This window comes from Poecile atricapillus, chromosome W, assembly GCF_030490865.1.
Source record: "Poecile atricapillus isolate bPoeAtr1 chromosome W, bPoeAtr1.hap1, whole genome shotgun sequence".
Classification (NCBI taxonomy): domain Eukaryota; kingdom Metazoa; phylum Chordata; class Aves; order Passeriformes; family Paridae; genus Poecile; species Poecile atricapillus.
Genome location: NC_081288.1, coordinates 55,943,415 through 55,960,132, shown reverse-complemented (window position 1 = coordinate 55,960,132; position 16,718 = coordinate 55,943,415).

Sequence of the window (16,718 nt, the reverse complement as noted above, 5' to 3'; positions counted from 1 at the left end):
GACATAAGAACCTGGGCTTTATTTCTGATAAGAAGGCAGAAATAAGATGAATACGAGGATTTGGATATTTGAGGGAGCCTGTGGCACTAGACAAAACTTACTGAGAAATGTTTAAGTAACTAATGAGGAACAAAAGATAGAAGAAAATATTTAAGGGATGATAATGTAAAGAGTTACCAGTCTGCTCAATAGCTGCAGCCATCGAATCTTCTTTCTGAACCAATTCTTAATGGTCTTTCTATGGTGGCTTTTCCACCTGTGTGTGGGTACTGCAGGGTCTAAGAGGTTGATACACATAGTACCAGCAACAGGAGTAAGACCCTGAAGAAAGCCTATGGATTCAAGGTGCCAGCACTGGAAGGAGTGAGGAGCTCAGAGTCAGCAGCTGGGAGGCACCTGGATCATACATTTCCTCATGTTTGCTGTGGAGCAGCTGAAGTTCTGCAGTGACTGGTGCAAGTGCCAGAAACCAGAGTCAAACCTGTGGCCACAGGGCCCTCGTGCCCAGGGTGCTGGGCAGCTGGAGCAAGTGAGGATCCCAGGACCAGGAGGAGTACGGGTAGGACTCATGTACCTGCAGCCACAGGCACCACTGCCTACACAGCTGCCTCTGAGCTGGTGGGTGTGGAGAGAGGGTGGTCTCAGGACCATGCAGAGGATCCATGCTAGTACTGGGGGGGAAAATGAGGGTGGAGACTAAGAAAAGTGGGAGAGTTCACGTCTGTTTGCTGGACATCACCAGGCTGGACCAGCCAGTGGGCGGAACATCAGTGTAGCAGGTTAGAGTGCCTGGAAAGCAATAAGGGCAGCAATCAGACAGAGGACAGTGATGCTCAAATGCTGGCATGTGTGAGCATGTGAGTGTGTAAATCCAGAGCACAGGGGCACTTGTGTGAGCTTCAGGCCTGAATAACAGGAGTGTGTAAGGTTCTGTGTTACATCAGTGGTGGTAACTGACATACACCCAGTACCCGTGGATGTTGTTAAATGCCACTGTTACCTGGCAATGAGGCAGATAGCTCTGTCAGTGTCCTCTGCTCATGGCTGGGAGGGACACTCAGCCTTGCTGCTGGCTGGACTTGTAAATGGGAATGCAGCACCTGTGCTCATCGTCAGCTCTGGATAACCCTGAGCTGCAGGGCACCCAGGCTGGGCCCCAGCACCTGGGCAGGAGGAATCCCTTGTTCCTCTGCTGCTCCTTACAGCATCTCTCGGCAGCTTTAATACCCATCAAAATGCAAATGATCTCGAAGCATAATAACAATTTTCTCATCAAAGCACCTTGTCTGTCAATTTTGCAAGAAATTCCAGTGTTTAGAGGAGCAGAAGCTAATCTCAAACCATCATTTGCAAAAGCACTTACCAAATAAAATACTGACAAGTATGCACTCAATGGATTATTGCAGACTTGAAGGTGTCAGATTGGTTATACCAGATTCTGAAAATGCCGACTGTTTTTTTTTACACATATCTGTAGCAATAGCCAGGAAAGTTTCTGTATCTGTCCAAATCGACATCAAAGTGACTATATTGTCTTGGCTCTTGTTGCATATGTGCACAATTGAAATTTAGTCTGACATTAATGAAAGCAGGTTTTTTTGCTTTATGAAGGAAACCAGTTATAACAAATTTCAGAATTGCAGAATTACATTTGGTTTCTTTGTCACTGAGAAAATAGAAGAGGTTGACACTTAAAACTAGCTAAGAGTGAATTTTTTAAAGGCAGAAGGTGTAGACAGACAAATTATTTGTGTTTAAAATATAAATGATGGTCGTTAAATATATGTACTCATATTGCAAGAATGGATGTGAAAATTAATGTACACCATGAAGAGGAAATTGTTCCATTTTTAAAGTAAACATACATATGGGGAAACGATGGATATACTCACTCTCATGACACAAGGCACCCTAGTGCTTTATGAAAAGCACAATGCTTCACTCTTGAAGTACTGTTTTAAAATGGTTGAATGTTGTACTGTATTGGAAATTTGATTAAACATAGAAGATGGATGTCAATTTATAGATCTCTGGTCTACTGTACTAAGATCAATAAAATAGTATTTATATGTCAATAAATGATTTAAACACCCTGAGAGGAGGGGAGTTTTGTGGCTTGAGACAAGCAATATAAGATTCACACTAACACAGAAATATGAGTAATGATCTCATTTGAGATATTAAAAGCATAGCTCTCTGTATTTCTGTATCAAGACACCCAGGCGTGGACTTTATTAAAATGCTAGCAATAGCCTGCAGTAGGTCCACAATAAAATGTAGTGTTAGATTTCTTCTGTGTGTGGAACCAGAAGACAGAGAGAAAGACTTAAAATGCATTTGTATAAAAGTACTTTTTTTTTTAATACCCCAGAATTAAGGTGTAGCACTGTGGACCTTCTCTGCACACCATTTAAAAAAGAAAAAAAAAAAGAAAAAAAAAAAGAATTGGATTGAGCAAAATCCACTATGCCTTTTTAAAAATTCAAATATATTAAATCTATAAAGAAGAAATGCTATAAACAGTTTTAATGCTCTTTGGAGATGGGCATACTTGTAGCAAACAGCCTAGGTAACATGATGCATGTATATGGTGCATAGCAATGACACTGTAACCAGCTGCAATATCTAAAATTTCTCATAAATGCTTTGCATCTGTAACTCTGCATCAGAAAATGAAAAATGAAACATAGAGTACTACTTCCACTGAGAAACCAAGCGTTTAAAATAGAATAGGGAGCCTTGTGGCTCTTTGATATTGCTAGTGTTTGAGGATTTTTCACTGTTTATGAAATTTCTTTTCTTCAAGTAAATACATTTTCCTCCAATTGTTGAGTCTTCATGTGATTTAGTCATACTGTAATAAACATACCTGATGTGCAATTATATTTTTACGTGCCTTCATGATGTTAGTCAAAATAACAGATGCTGTGTCATAGATGCTTCTGATATAGGTGAAAGAGGAGAAAAGAAAAACCTTGGATACAACAAAATCAATAAATGATTTGCACTACTGGCAGCTAGGTGACTCATGAGGGTCAAGAACAAAAAAAAAGGTTTCACTGCAGGCATTCTAGTTTGTAATCACTTAGTGACACTTTTTCTTTTAAGCTGTCCTTTTGCCTAAGGTATAGCTAGAGCACAGACACTTGTCATCACACAGTCTATTTTTTTCTGACAATTAGAACAGTATATATGAAGTAGAAAAGGAAAATTCACCGTACCACACTTTGAGGTCATTGGAGGAGATAAACAGGTCTTCACTCTTTGATGATCAGTTTGGAGAGAACCCAATCAGATAAAACAAAGAAAAACCCAACCAAAGAGAAAATACTCTTTGCTTTAATTTATGACATGCAATAGATAATTATACATTACAAACTTTTAATTAAGTCTTCTTGCTGTTACCAAAAAAAAAGTAGAAAATTATGTTCTAGTAATTTTTAGTGCTATCTAGAAGTGAGTAGAACTTGAAGTTTAAGGCATATTCAGAAGAATTCTCAGTTGTCACCACATCACTGTGTTAATGATACTGTGCTGCCTGATTTTCCACCCAATCCATTCTGTGGGAGTTGTGTTACTACTTCAAACACAAAACAGACAGGTCAGGAGTTCATGTTTCTGAATATATTTCAGGCACATATATAATACTGACTTTTGTGATTTTTAAGGTGGAACTAGGCAGAGGAGAAGAAAAAATACAGCCAAATTAGGCCGTGTTTAATATAATGAACTGACCTCTGTCCTGTCCAAGGAAAACAGTTATAAAATCAATATTATATAAATATTTAAAATCACAGTATAAAGGATCAAAATATTAAAAAGTAATAGGCATAGCTGGTTTCTAAAGCAGAGTCCTCCTGTTCAGAACTGTAGTTGTGACTACATTACACAGCATATCCCAAATGCTTAGTGAGAAGAGACTGCCCTGAGCATCACATCATGATGTCCCTGAATTTTCTTCCAAAGGAAACAGAGAATGGCAGTAGAGAGGCAATGATGGTTTGTTGATGTGCTTTACATTCTTTTAAAAGTAGGTTATGTTTATGTTTTCTTTGCATTTTCAGACTTCTGTATCAATGCTAAATAATGAAAGGGCTACAGGGCTGGACGTTATGTTGCTACTTATGCTGTTATTATAAGATCAGAAGAGAGGGAGTTAACCCTTTTTGCAAAGAACCCAGATATGTAGGAAACCTTACACAGAGCTTTGATTTCACCTTGAACCCCAGGCTCTTATTCAGACAAGCAGATGACAGATGATAGATAGATAGATAGATAGATAGATAGATAGATACATACATACATACATACATACATACATACATACATAATTATGTCCTTATGATTCAGCTCCTTCTGATGCTCCCAAAATTTAAATATATTGTTAGGTTGTCTAATGTGGGTTTAGGATTCTCTATCCATTAACATTGACATCCATTTTATGACTCATACTGAATTAAATTTTAAGAGCTACTTCCATGTATGTTCAAAAAGATTTTAACTTGGAATTTCTGATTTGGTTCTAATTTGCTGATTAGTTATTGGTCTGTAGATGGTGAGTACAGGTATCCTTTATATTCATAAAGCTTCTGAAAATAAATACCACTGCTTTTGTACTCCATTTATAGAGGTAAAGTTGATGTCAGTTTCATGATTTTCTAAAGAGGCCAAGGTCATCGAACAGGTGGGGCAGTAGAAATCACATTTCATATGCTATTCAGAAAGTGGCTTCTAGCTTAAACATGCCAAGAAAAGAGCGTAATTCTCTTCCCAATGATTGTATGGAAAACTTTAATATTCTGAAGAACCAAAATGACTCATATAATTTTTAGAAATTATTTAGAATTAACTGTTCTCAAACCCTTTTTTACATATCATTCTTTGGAACAATTTAACTTCCATGAAACACAAGACTGGTAATTTACATGATCTAGGCACTAAGAAAGATTTTAACTATTTCATAGAGTTAAAAGCATAGGACACCTGGATATTTTAATCATAATTTCTGGTATGATGCTAGCTAGAAAGTAATAAAACTTTTACCTTGATTAAAGCCTGTCAGCTTGAGCTTAAGGTTCAAGCTTTAGATTGCACCATAGAGAAAGAAAATCAAGGACCATGAAATCATGGTTTAGAATACAATACAGCAAAAAATTTTAAGAAAATTATCCAAATTTTGTCACTGAAATGGTGATTTCTCTGCCAATCTTAAAGAAAAATTGTTTTCATTCCAAGATTAGGATTTCATTGTGATCATAACTTGCTGAGTCAGTCAAGGGAATAAAATTCTTGAGACACTGTTGTTTACTCTCTCTGTAAACTTTAGGATAGTCTATTTAGTCTAAAATCTGTAATGTTTCATAGGGATAAGAAAAGAAAGAAAGAAAGAAAAGCTAATTATTTCAAGTCATTTCTGCACGAAAAGCAAGAAAAAATAATCCTGACTCCTACAAGAGCCAAGCTGTAACCGTGAAACACAAACCACGATTATACCCATTTGCATGTTATGTTTACTGACAGCCCAGGTGATGATATCCTCCCTGGGAGCCATGTAGAGAAACAGGAAGGGGGACACAAATCCATTCACAGTGGTGAATGATAGAAAGGAATTGGGAATACAAAAAACTATTCCAACCCCAATATTGCACAAATATTCTAACTCAAAATTTGAATCCTCTCTTTTTTGGGTGGGAAAAAGAAGTATAAATACAATCTTAAATAATTCACAGTGCCTTTCCATGCACTTCATTAAGAGGCAGTACAATTATACATTAAGAACAGTTATGACTTTAGGAGGGATATGAGTATGGCAGTGAATCCAATGACCACATAGTATGCATGAATAACATTTCCTTCTTAATATTTTATAACCTCTAGTGTGTAATTTTCAAACTTTTTCAATTAACATTTTCTATATTTATTTAGATCATAACAGGAAGTATTAGAGTAAACCAAAATCTGTCACTTAAGGTTCCCCAGCAGAACTGTCCCTGCTCATTATTACCTCATCTGTTAAAATTATATTTTGAGATATATCAGTGATACAATTTTCAGTCCTTCTGATGTGTTATTGACTATTCCCTAATGTAATCTTATTAATAAAAATGTTATGTGGAATTAAAATGCCTTGGAGGAGAAGGTGTGCCAAAGCAATAGAATTACTTTTATGAATTTTGCAAAACAAAAATCCTACCAAAATAGCTGAGACCTCCCTTTCATGAAACCATGCTGGCTTTAAATCTTTATTAGTACAGTGCAAAAATAACCATTTGGCTATTTTACAGAGGAGTAACACCAAACTGCTGTCCTCTGGTTTATCCTCTTTTATCTTTTTATAGGATTAAGCATATGTTACTAGGCTTTTATTCCTTATCATTGTTCTGGTTTGCTAAGACTTGTTAAAACCGATCTGTGCAAAGAGCTCCCAAATTTCCTTATGATTCTTTAATAAATATCAGGGATTTCTGACTTAATGGGATGAAATCTTAATACTCTATAACTTCTTCCTTTTTTACATAAGCATATTGTATAAATACATCATTTTATTTTGTCTGAAAAAAGAAATCAACATTCAACTTGTGGGCTTTTCCGATACTGTTTTTTCAATGACTAAAAATTTTTATTCTGTCATGAAAAACTTTCAGTGCTGTATTTGCCATTTCATTGCTAACAGACACAGAAGGCAGAAAAAGGGTAAAAGGGCAAATCAGGAGAACTACCGTTTTGAATTTTAATGTAACTAATATCACTTCTAAGTCTTGAGAACAATTTAGGGTTTGTAATAATAAGTTGGAGAATTAAAATGTAGTTCAATAATCTCAGCCATCATGACTTTTAGAAAGATAGGTTTGGTCTTTTCTGGTTTCCTAGAACAGATATCGACACTGAGGAAGCTTTATAGCAAAAATTAGAACTAGGTAAACCTATTTCACTGAAGGTATCCCATATATACTGCTAATAAGAACTCCTTTATAAGACTTCAGTCTTTTTAAGACTCTAGGTACCCTGAGGAGTATAACTAGTAAATGGAAAGAGAAAGGGATCTATAGAGAATGAATCACAGGACCTGAACCTGTTTCTGGTGGTGTCAACCTTATTCTGTATAGTACTGAATGATTCTAACACAGGTGACCCAGGTACCAAAAACTATGGGGGAAAACATATAAGAAACACATAAAAAGATATCTATGCCAAATGGATATTGTGTAACATATGCTAGTGCAGACCTTTTAAATATCATAAATAAACATAATTGAAGAAAAAAAAATGATTTGGTATATTGTAAATTTAATTATTTAAAAGAAATATGTATTGATAGATCAAAAAATATAGTTATATAATACTGAGAGCTTGATATGATGCCTTAAATCAATGAGGCTTGTGTTGTGCAGCATGTCATTCAGGCACATTTTCAAGCAGATTTGGTAGTATAATTTTCTGTTCCTGAAGGACTTTAGGCCCTTCAAGAGGTTTTATGCCATCTGTTGCATATGCTATGGTTTTTCTGCCTAGATCCTTCTTGATATTTATTTATTGTTTCCAATCACTTTTTATGGATGTATTGGTTTTATTCTCTAAAACCAAAATTATTCTATAAAATATGTGAAAAACTAAATAAAAATTAAATGATCAGACATACATCTTTGTACCAGAAAAAAGATTAAATGGAGAATAGATATAGAAGTCTTTTACATATGAATTTTCTTACCTAACAGTGATTGGATAGATCACCAGGTCAATATGGTAGACAGGTACCAGATAATAATTCAAACTGTCTATCTGGTTTATGGTTTATACCATAATTACTAACTACCATATATATATATATATATACATATATATATATACATATATATATATATACATACATATATATATATACATATATATATATAAAATATCTAACTGACTTCACCTCCACAATTTGGAAAACAAGACAGAGTCAGACTGCTTAGTGTGTTTTAGGATATTGAAATGTCAAAATCAAATCTGTGAAATTCCCAGCCTGGCCTCTGTGCAGTGATGATCAGACTGTAGTGTCCAGTAGTGCTGCACTGAACTCTAGACCCATCTGAAAGCTTGCTGGCCACTTTCTGCATTAGAAAACAACACTGGGGTGCATATATTTGGCAGTAGAGTCAAATATTTTGTGCATCTCAAGAACATGGAGTAGAAAGAGATAAAAACCCCACTAGCAGATCCTTAACAGTGAATATTCAAGTGAGGAAAGCCTGAATGAAATCACAAAAGGATTTTGAGATCAGTGATTGTACATAAAGATGCACTTCATCAATAAATGGGAAGAAAAAGAATTTAAAAAAAATTAAATAAGTTTCATGACTTAAATATAATTAGTTTTGCAGTGTAATAGGGCTTAGATCAGTTTATATAGAAAGCCAGTGTCATTCATTCTTCATATGATGAAAATCATAATTTCTGCCATGAGGATAAATAGATTTTTAGAACTATTTCACAGCAGCTGTGTATAACTTGCAAGGAAATTTTACTGAGTATCTTTATAGATAGTTACTCTTTTAATCTTAGAAAAGATTAATATTCCATTTTCTGAATCACATTTAAAAATTAAAAGCCTCATACCATTCTGTGAGGCTGCGAGTTTCAACTGTTAGGTGCTTTATCAAAAATAAACACCCTACTTTATTTTATTTTAAATGCAATATGGCACATTCAATAGATATTTGTTTTAGTGCCATCAGATGGAAGAATAAAAGTGACTACAGGACTTATGAGATCAGTTCTGCTTTCCTTACTCAGACAAAATCTGCATTGCTTTTCAAAGGACTGGGAAGGACAGAAAGTAGGTTTAGGCTAAGGAGCAATGTGTTACATAGTCTGACATGCCAGGAAAGTTAGATCAATTTTTTTCAGTCATTCCCAGGAGGAGGAGGTCATATGCGCATTTACCTGGAGTGACGAAAAACCCTTATGGAGTTAGCTTTCTGTGATGGCACTGATGAACATTTGGTCTGCATCTTTCCCTCTTTGGAGTTCCCACCTAGATGCTACTCCAATTTGTATACAAATCCCAGCTGAAATACCTATTATTATTCTTATAAAGACATACAGCAATTTTTAAAACCCTTAATAAATAAATATATACTTGAAGAGCTTTTTCTATTGGTTCTTTCACATAATGTCATTAATCCTTTAATATACACTGAATTTCATGCAAATAGTTCCAGTAGGTAGAGAGATATCCATGAAAACCAATCCTAATATATCTTCTCAAGCTGGATTTTCCAGTACCTTACTTAAAACTTTATCCTAAGTGAATCTAATTCAATTAGTGCATATAAAATTTTCTGCTTAGAGAACATTAGGTAATTCTGATGGTTGAGCAATCAATGAGAAAGCCAGAGGAAAGAAAGTGGGTTTGTGTTGGTTCCTTTATCATTATGCTTCAAAATATGTATCTCCAAGTTTCTGCAGGACTTCACTTATTATATTCCAAGGATATCTGTGTTGCTGGTGAGAGCTAATGAAAGGGCCTAATATTCGTGTGTAGAAACCAGGCTAGTACTTGCTAATGTTTGAACTAGAAAAACTGAAGGCATATGCACATTATAAGGAGCTTATGCAGAATGATTGCTGAAGTCAAAATAAATTTTTTTATTTCAATTATATACCTAGAAATCAGAGACAACCCATCACCAATTTCCAAGGTGGAAATTATTGATATTTAAATACATTAAAAGATTAAACCTATTGGACTAAAAAAACTCTTACACTACTAAATTACTTCGAGTTTCTCATTTCAAATCAGAAGATGCAAGCAGGACATATGTTGTGATTTTTTCCAATAAGATTTCAAAGACATTTTTGGCATGAGACCTGTGGAACCTACACCAGATCTTTTCCTGCAGTATCAGCAACATATCTGAACTTCAAAAAGGGAATTTTGTTTATCCTCATTCTGTGGCAACAGTATATCTTTACTGATGTTTAGAAATGGGATTATATAATCTCTATTCATTTTGCAAAACCCCCACAGTTCAGTATATTTTTTAGAATTGTATGTATATGTACCAAAATGGCATCATATAGTCACAAATTTATGACTTTTTCCAGAAGTTATGCAAATCTAAAGCACTCCAGTTTCTGTATGCTTAGTGTCATAGAAACATGTTTGTCATAAAATGTTTTGTAATGTAAGTTCTTCATCCCTCACCTGGTCTATCTCATAAAATAATATGCAAAAGGTTTCAAGCTTGAACATGAAAAACTTAGTTGGAAGAATTGTAATTAGTACCCTGTATTAATTAATGAACAGCACTTCAAATTGGTATCCAGAGTGGTCTGAGGACACATAGCTAAAATATACATATTAGAACAGACAGAACATGGGGAATACATTAACTTTAGAGCAGCAATTAATGCTTTGTTGCTGAAGGTAAAATAAAAAATTAACCTGTTAATATTATACATATGAAATCAAAAGTTATAATGTTATTCACATTTAAATTTAAGAGATTCATCCCCCTTGGGATTAGAAGATGCAAAGCAAAAAAAACCAAGAAAAAAGAAAAAAAATTAAAGACAGGTCAAAAGAGTTATTTCAGTCTTTCAAAGATTCTCAGACTTCAAAAAGAGACATAGAAAAATGAAGAAGCCATTATACATGACAAGGAGGAATTAAATTCAGTACTAGAAGTATTTTGACCCTGCCTAAATAGTAGTAAAAGTATTTTCCCCCTATAACAATAGGTGGTTAACCTGAAAATTCAGTAGGAAAACCAAAAATATTTTTAGATGGCAAAAAAGAGCAAAGGTGATGAACAGAAAGTAGAAATATCCAGATATGTTGAAAACAGAAATCAAATCTCCTTGAAAATAATGTCCATTCCTTTGTATGTCTTTTTATTTTTAATAGCTGCAACATTTCAGTTATAAATTCTCTTTTCCTATTCATGGGATCTCTGGTCTGTTTAAAAGAATTCACTTGATGTGATGAAATTCATTGTTGCACAGGTATATTTTACGGCTTTGTAATTGTGGAATGTGTGGAATGAAGTTCTAGTTCCTCTAAGGAGAGTGGAAGAACTCTCTTCCGATGAGTTTAATTGGTGCAGACCTCAACTTTCTCACTTCAGACCCTTCATTTAATTCCCTCTCTTTCTGCTGATATTTTTTGAAAAGGGATAAATACAAAATTGTCATTATCATAGGAACAAGGAGTGGTTGGTTCTAGAAACAGATGCCAAAGACAGGGTGTCACAGCTATTCTCATGCAGAATGAAGTCTTTCCTTCTTTCCCTTTGCCTTCAAAAAGAAAAAATAAAGTTCCCTATGCAGAAGAGACTTGCCGTTCTTGCTTTGCAGATACGTTCTATCCTCCTCAATACTTTCCAAGCCTTTTGTGGAAGACATACCTGAAGGATATAGAACAATCTCATTAGAACTTCAAAAGTTTATCAGTGAGTTAGGGCTTATTATCTTGTCTCAGAGGTACAAATGCAGAATTCATTTTAAAAGAGTTTTAAAATGTTTCTTGTTTGTATGACTTTGAGAGACTGGAATTTAAAAATGGAACACTCGTGTATAGCTGGGTTTGCACAGAATGCCATGATAGGGTTATTATGTATAAAAACAATTATCAGAATTAAGCTCTGATATAGAGAAAATTTTCTGAATCAGACCCCACTGTTGTTGATTATTTGGATTAATTTGCTGTGTTAGGTAATGAAATGTATAGCAGAATTTTACAGATAGCTCATCATTAGGGTTAATTGAATACAAAATGCATTTTGTCAAGTCTAGAGTCAAGTATTTGCAATGTGGCAAACCTAAAAACATTACACCTTTATTATATGATGTGACCTTAAGAGATGGGTGTTTGTAATGTTGTTGTAAATATATGATGTTATAATAAGCATAATTACCAGGAAAATAAATGCAAATGGAAGGTTGTTATAGAGCCATCAAAAGAACATAGCACGAATGTTAAATTAATTAGTATAATTATTTCTAGAGTAGGAGGAGTAATAAACTCGTGCATCTTTTTCCATCCTCCAGTCTCAAATAACAAGTTCAAAACAGCTACTTGAGATTTCTGCACATTACCATTTTAAAAGGTTTTCTTTATTTTTTATTAATGGGTTTACATAGAAAATGGAAAAAATAATTTCTGGCACTTTTCAAAACATATTAGTACTGTATACTAATAATATACTCTATATATATATTGAAATGTATTCTAGACATATTCTATATTTTATTTGTATGCTTTATATATGTGTAAATAATATCTGGAAAACACTTTCATATCTCACAAGCACCACCTACTCATAAGGGCAATAGGCAGCTACATTAAAAAAAGTCATAGAATGGTTTAGTTTGGGAGGGACCTTAAAGAACATTTAGTTCCAACCCCTGCTGCCTTGGGCAGTAACACCTTTCACTGGACCAGGCTGCTACACAACCTCTTAAAAAGTCCCTCTCCAGCTCTCTTGTAGCCCCTCTTAGGTACTAGCAGGCTCCTTTAAGCTCCAACTGGACCTGTTGCTATGTTTTAAACAACTTTCACACCAAAGTGAAAATTGTTATTTAACTCTGGTGCTCCTAGGAAATCCATGGTATGAAGTTTTGTGGATCATATTTTTCCAGTCAGAAATTAATGGTGTCCACATTTACTTTTTTACACCCTAGCAGATGTTTTAAACATGCCTCTCATTATTTTTGTGACACGTATTCCCAAATCCTGTTTTCTTGGACAAGCAGAGGAGGAATAAGCTACCCCAAAGTCTGCACATGAGACAACCATTCACTTCCTCTATAGTCAGATCCAATGGATTTCAATTAACCTAACCCTTACCCTGAGGTCCTCAGGTATCTGCCCTCAATGCACTCAAGCCCTTATGTCTGCTCAAACTCCTTATTTCCTCATTTAACCACTGAAGACCTTTCTTGTCATTGTTGCTGTTATTAATTAGACACCCATCTGTGATTTCTTAAATCTTTTACTAAACTTATTTTATTTGAACCAATGAAGCACGATTCTCCTTCTATTCAATTAGTTGTTTTTAATTGATCTAACTGAAGCAAGTTCCTAACCAGTTAGCTAATTTCTTCAATTAATGAAACCAGCTGTCTCACAGTCATGTTATTGATCATTTTCAGGCCTCAGCATCTGTTATTCCAGGCATTTTAATGGTCATTTCCAATTGCCTCAGATATCACTATACACAATCATTGCACTGTCTTTTAACTAATTTAATTAATCCCAGGCATTTTCACTTCTCTTATTACTCTAACACTTCAGCCTCTCACTAATCACTCCTGCATTCTTTAAAAAGGAGTACCCTTGCGTGGCTAGGAAATATAAAAGTACTGATTCTCATTTCTCATGTATTTTTTTCAGAACACATTGCTGACTTAATGCCTAGAAAATCCTTTTCTTGGTAGGGAGCTACTGCACTTCAGTGTTAAACCAATGCTTCACTCTTTCTGCCTTCCAACCTTTATAGCATTACTTATTAAACTATGATATTTTCAGGATACATGGTCTCCTGGTAATAAATTTTAAAAACAACAATTGTTCTTTGATTACCACTAGTGTCCAAAATATTCTGATGAATAATGTTCTACTAGCTGGCGCATCCATGAATTTAGGAGACAAGAATACAGACACCTTCTGCTCATGAAGCTCAATTATTCTGATCACTGGTCCATAAAAGAGGATAGAAAAGTAAGTTTATATTTAATAACTTTCAGCAGTTTGAGACCAAGACTACCTAACTGTAAATCTCCTTTAGTCAGTGTTCGCTTATCCAAAGAATGAAAAAAAAGAGAAGGAACTGCAAGAGCAGATTAAGTTATTATGAATGCTTAACCTCACCTGCAAAGTCAAAAGGATCAAACAGAGGAATAGACTGCTGTGTGAATCTGGTATCTTGCACAGAGGTATTTTTCAGGATAGTTATATCAAGAGAAGCATGGGCCTCTGGTTTTTCTTTTTTGTTTTTTGAATTAGGATTCAGAATTAATCAAGGATTAAAGTTGCCACTACTTTCTTAATAATGTAAACCCAAAATCTTCTTTCAGCAGCCACTTGAGTATTGAAAACAAAGATTAAACTCAGACTCTACATGTTACTTAAGAACACATAGCATTTTAATTACTTGAATAATCCTTGTAAGCTGCATAGGACTGCAAAGGTAGTAGAGATAAACACATTTACTGACTGCCATTTAAATCAGAACTTGAGAACAGTGTCCCGAGAACATAGTGGAGTACTCAATAACCTTAGTTAACCAGCCACTGGTTATCCAGAGTTTGCCATATAGATTGCTTGATCTTTTGAATGGTAGCCAAATATATAATTATCTGGTTTTGATGTTTATCAAATAATTTAGGTGACAGAGGATAGAAGATGAAACTCAATTTTTCTTTTATTAAAAAATATGAAACAAAGGCATTTGTTGTAATGCTACTAGTGCTAGAAGAATTAGACTGCTAATGACTTATTTCTGTCAAAGAAACACAGCAGACAGTTCAAAGAATTTTCTTCCAAAAAAAAGAGCAAAATTCTCTATGTAATAGCAACTGGGTAGTACTTAGTGCTGCAGACATTGTATATGCTAAATTATGCCTTTTATCATCCTATTTAATTTTCTGACCATTGGGAAAATCCAGCAAGGTGCTGAGTACTCTTTGGCATGTGCTGAGTGCTCCAAGCGTTATTACAGCACAAATGGTCCTTTCTTCCACAGCACTTTGCAGATTTGAGCTTTTGTACTTATGGATATCCCAAGGAACATCACTGATATTGTACTGTTCATTGCAGCCTTTGTGAGGGACATTGCAGACACTGCTCTCCTGCAAGACAGTAGAACGACCAATGAACTAAACCTCAGGAACAACATCAAAGTACAGTCCCTTTACAGTAACTTTTCCACAAAACCAAGGACACAAAAAACATTTGCTAATGCATTCTTTCTCATAAAATAAAAGGGAGAAGAGGAAAAATAAGCAAAAATAGTAATTGAGCTTAGTTCTTGAAATTTCACTTTTCCTTCCTTTCATTCTTCCTTTTATGACTTCCCATTTTCATCAATTTGAATATAGATTTTAACTCTGAAAAAAAAGTTAAGTGTTAAACACTTTAAAAAAAATCCTTCCATTCTTTGAGCATATGCTAAAAAGCATGCTCCTGTGTATGAAAGCCAGCACTGTGATACTGGATCTCAAAGGTTAAACTAATACAACTTCAACTGAAATCAAAAATGGAAAGTGATAAAAAAAAATGTTTAGTATTCTTCTTATAAACTGCAATTCCAAGTGAGAAGTGTCAAGGGTCAAACTGATCTAAGGAGTTGTCAGAAAGCCTCTGCATAGAAGAAATTGTGGACACTTCAGCAAAATTCTCTTGTTCAATCACTTTTGCAAATGCCTCTTGCTGATGCTCTAATATGTGGCTGATTGCAATGTGATATCCCCTAAGTATAAGCTAATAGTCTCCTTCCCATTGCATAGTTGCAGTTGACCCTATTAAAAAGCTGTAAATGATTAATTCTAACATTTCTTGCTGTTAAAGAGGACTAGCATGATTGTTTGAACTGAATATGTCAGTTGCATGCAGGCTTCCATCTCACAGTTCATGAGGTGAGACATTAAAATACAGACAAAGATTAAGCCAGACTGATTTTATGCATAAATTAATATAGAATTATGCAATAATTTTTAATGTAAATATGCAATAGTATGGAGTATTTATACTTTAAATTTCACAGATATGTGAAATATAATAAACAATAAAGGGAATAGACATCTGAATTTTTTTTCAGGTAAGAGTTTCATACCAATGTAGTTAAAAAATATGAAAATGTTTTAGAATTTTGTGTCACTATTTGCCACATGGATCTATATCTGTTTCCCCTGTTAGCCTCTACATTGTGTCCTCCATTGTATCCAAAGCCTAGTGAAGCAAAAGACTTTTGTCTTACAAATTCTAAATTTCTGGTGTATAGGTCACTCATATTGAGTGATGTTATTTTTTTACTCTTTAAGTCACTTTTCTGCCATTCCAAATGAGCTGACAGCATTGCCTTGGGTTGAAAGTTCTTCAATATACAATGATGTACAGCAGCAAACACAATGGTAGATAGCAAACTTGTGAAAACCTTGTGGTTAACCTTTCCTGTTAACTGTGATACTGCAAAGCCTTTATGGCCACAGGAATTGCACAGCCTTTGCTGACACTGAAGCAGGCAATGGTTATTGCTGAAGGCGTCTGACCTTACAAAGCCTCTTTGGGAATAACAGAACAACTAGGATCCTGAACAAAAAAATGTGTTTTCATATTGCTTTATGGAGGATATTTTATCCAATAGTCTCAGCAGCCTGTGGGAATATTATGTATATCCATTCTTTTTGCCTTGCACTAGGTTCTATATTGTCAAATACAAATAATTTCATGCTTCAGTGTTTGAAAAAAATTTGCATTGGATCCTATTCAATAAATCTTAACTAGAAAACTAACAAATGCTAAATTTGTCCCCAAAACAGGCAAAAAAATCAAAACACTGGTATTCTTTTCAATTAAGTGGTCTTATTACAGTGTAGAAAAATAATATATTTTTTGTGTACTAGTACTTGAAGTTTCTGAGTATTCGGAAAAGAACCATATATGCCAAAATTACGCAAAGACTTTTTTCTTCACAAGAAAGTGTCTAAAATTTACAATTAAACAACTGAAAAAT